This window comes from Sinocyclocheilus anshuiensis, unplaced genomic scaffold (assembly GCF_001515605.1).
Source record: "Sinocyclocheilus anshuiensis isolate Anshui unplaced genomic scaffold, SAMN03320099.WGS_v1.1 scaffold1230, whole genome shotgun sequence".
Taxonomy (NCBI): domain Eukaryota; kingdom Metazoa; phylum Chordata; class Actinopteri; order Cypriniformes; family Cyprinidae; genus Sinocyclocheilus; species Sinocyclocheilus anshuiensis.
Window position 1 is genome coordinate 924150 of NW_015558637.1, and position 4255 is coordinate 928404.

Consider the following 4255-nt stretch of genomic DNA (forward strand, 5'->3'; position numbering starts at 1 on the left):
GTGACGTGTAAACTCTGCTGATCACGGATTGGCCGGAGAGAATCGTCACTACCTGCGTCACTGAACTTGCGACACAAACACAAAAGAACCGCTAGATTTAAATCAGCACAGCCAGCGAAGGGTTGAATGCAACTGTTTTGAACGAGCGCACCTTTTTTTAACAACCAAAAAGTGGCTGTTCCCCCTGTTGAGGAAGTACAGACGTTGCTCTCCTTGATAGCAGAGGAGCGGATCCAGTGAGAGCTTGATCGGGCGACGTGGAATGAAAAAGTTTTTTAGGAGTCGCGGCAGTAGAGGCGGCGCAACTATAATGACATGTGAATAATCCCGCCCACTCTAAAGCGATACTAAACTGCAGTGGAAACGCAAACCGAGCCGTGCCGTACCGTACTGAGCCGTACCGAGCCGAGTCGTACCACGCAGTGGAAAAGCGCCAAAACAAGACAAGTCAAGTCAGTGGCTCACGGTCACGTCAAGCAAGTCGAGTGTCCTAAGAGTCATGTAAAGTCGAGGTACCAAACAGCAACTAGTTGAGTTTTTAAAATTATTTTCCCTCAGGAATTACGAACTTTCTGAATAATAAATTATAAATTTAAGAGGAAACTTACTCTTGTAGTATATTTATAGCTGAAAACTTACTTGACTTATTTACTTGACATGGTAGACGTATACAAACAAAATCAATAAAATACTATGTAGGACTATGCATATAAAACCTGTAAACAAAATTTGAGACTGAAGTAACACTTGAAAAATGAATTGTTGCATTAGATCACAAAATACATAGGCTACTATAGAGACACATAATTGGTTGGATTTATCCTGCTTATCAGGATAAATCCATGCTATCCTGCATTTATCAATGACTACCGTCCAGTTGCACTTACCCCCATCCTCATGAAGTGCTTTGAACGGCTAGTCATGCACCATATCAAGTCTGCCCTCCCCCCCTCCCTGGACCCCTTCCAGTTTGCATATCGGTCCAACCGCTCGACCGATGACGCCATCGCCACTACCCTCCACTCAGCACTCACACACCTGGACAAAAAAGACTCATACGTCAGAATGCTGTTCATAGACTTCAGTTCAGCATTCAACACAATCATCCCTCAACAGCTCATTCACAAACTGGTCCAGCTGGGGCTCAACACTTCGCTGTGCAACTGGTACATGTGGAAGAATTGACAATAAAGCAGACTTGACTTGACTTGCTTTCATTAATTATTAAAAATGTGAGCCAAAATTCAAGCTATGCATATTGTGTGTGTATACATACGTGCATGCATACATACAGACAGTCGTGGTCAGAATTATTGGCACCCTTAATAAATATGATCAAAGAAGACTATCATTATGGGGCTATCATTATGACATAAATGTTTTTCTCTAATACACATTGGACACAATTAACGGCACCCTTTTATTCAATGCTTTTTATGGCCCATTATAACATTTATAACAGAGTCAGTCACTTTTTGATTTCTGTTGGTATTTGATTTGAATCAAAGATGCCATGTATCTAAACAAGATGTCCAGGACCTCCAGCAGAAATATAGGCCCACAACATTAAAAATACAGCAGTATATTTCATTGTACACATGGTGTACTTTTTATCCCTGTGTAAACCCATCTTGAGTGTTTGTTGCTAAAAAGCAATTTTTTTAGTTACATCTTACCATGGAAGCCAGTCCCATTTGAAGTTACAGCCGTGTCTGACAACAGAATATGCTGGGGATTGTTTTTGGATGAGAGCATTTTTTTATTTTTATTTTTTTTTTTTTTTAAGGTTTTCTGACCCTGAGACTCAACTACTTTCTGCAATTCTCTAGCTGTGGTCCTTGGAGAGTCTTTAGCCGCTCAAACTCTCCTCCTCACCGTGCATTAGGACGATATAAATTATCTTTTGCTGCACATCAGAAATATATATATATTTTTTTCTCATTGTGATGGATGATTAAGGGGAAACCTTTGTTTTCCCTCCTGTTTATATTCATGTGAAACAGGAAGCCATGGCTGGAGAATTTCATGTTCATAATCACCCTGGTATGCTCAAAATTGTAAATATGAATGGGAATATACTTCACATATATTCTACTCATAAGAATTTCTAGGGGTACCAATAATTGTGTCCGTGTATTTGAGAAAAACATTTATTTCATGAGATTTTCCCCCACCTCTGGAAAACAGGGAACATCAAGTTAACATCCTTTTATGGGCATCTCTCTGGCTCTCTTTTGTCCCAGTAAACACTGTTGGCTTTCTTGATCAAACATTGACTGATCTCAGCACGTTACGCTGAGCAATACGTTTCTTCAGCTCTTATGGGCCATTTGTAAATGTGCACAGTGCTGTAACTGCTGGCAGTGTGTTAGAAAGAGAAGCATTTGCATCTTTCCACTCATTCAGTTTCTCATGGCTGTTTTAAAGCTCATGATTGGTTACCCCTGTTAAGAAGACCAACTACAGCTGTGAGTCCATTTTGGTTCTAACGATTCACTCAGTCTAACACAAATGTGTCATTACATGTCAGAAGAGTTTGTAAAAAGATGTCTGTTGCACTACTTCCATCAGTGCTTTGGTTGATTTTAAAAATGTGTGGAGACCCTCAGCCATGTATCATGGTCGCATTAAACCACAAATGTGAAAACACCCCCAAAATAAATGTATCAAGATCACTTTAAACATACTGTATCTTTTCACTGTTCAAAATGTTTCTACTATGTGTTTTTTTTGTTTTATCTATATAAACAGACATTGGACTATAGATAGATAGATAGATAGGGCACTACATCATTACCTTCATTGCTGTTCAAAACAGCCATGTAATTAACTACATCTCTTTATGCTGATTGAGGATCTGATATGAGGCCCTGAATATAAAATACAACATGATTCAAAAGACCAGAGATCACTCAAGCATTAAACCTTTTAAATAATTTGGAGTGAATTTATTATTTCAAAAATGTTAAATCCATTTAAATGGATGCCTAAAATCCACTCATTAAAACTATTAATAATGTTTTTCCAAGTTTGAGAACCCCTGGTTAATATCTGTTACATGTCTTCTAGATTTACATGGTTTTCCTCAACGCTTGATTGATTTAGATGTAACCTAATTTTTTTTAACTAGTTACTTCATTTGGATTTATTTCTTATTTGGAAATAATTTTATATCTTAATATCTTTATCGATGCTCTTTTGAACCTGATCTGAAAGAACAGGGCAGTCTTTCACAGCACAGAAATGTATTTAACATTTTGCACCCTGAACACTATCCACTGAGGAAATGCAATGTGAGGATGCCAGAGCAGATCAAAAGAAATTTTATTTGCAATTTTTATTACAAGACATAATATAGCTGCTTATCTTCACTGAATCTTCTCTGCAGTCCATTAGCAGTGTGATCCTATTAACAAAAGACAAGATTCCCAAATCAACTTTTCACTTCATTACTCAGTGAGATATTTTTCTGAGCATTTCATTTAGGCATATTTGAAGTTCTAAAATACAAATTTAGTTAGTTCAAAAACTGTTGTGTAATTGTCCTAGAACAAAACATTGCTCTTGGGAGATTCTTGTTCCCCATCCATTGTCCTCCTGCTCTGGGACAGTGAGAGCAAGTACACCTTCATGTTTAATCATTAATGCTGTAGAGCAAGAGTTCATACATGATAATTAGTAGAGAGGTGGAAAGGTCATTACTGTTCCTCTCATCTCTCCAGATACTGTACAATGTGTAGGATATCAGACTGATTCGGACAATTTAAGATTCGGTCAGATTGGTGTTGAACAACCCAAAGAGCCGAATTCCACAAAGGGGCCCAAGACAACAGGATGTGCGTAAATCAGATGACCAAGATTAATGGTGAAAGACACCGCATATCATGACCATCACATGAGGAAAATCATTAGTAGAAACTGCGTTGGGTGGTTTCCCCCACCTAGAAGACAAAGACCAGACTGAGATTCCTTATGAGACCTTTTAACCTCTGGTCTTCACAGAACATGTCCTTATGTTCACAGAATGGCACAGAAACTGTCTTTTACAGATGTAGATGCACCAAAATGAACTCAAAAAGACTTATAAACTAATATCAGTCCATTGCTTAACTCCATATCATGTATGTAACCCACACATTTGACTATCATGTTCTAATCACTTATTGTGTATGTCTTTTTAATAACTATTGAATAGCTTAAGGGTTCATATTCATGTTTAGTATGTGTGTGTTTGAATCTTCTTGCTTGAAACGTT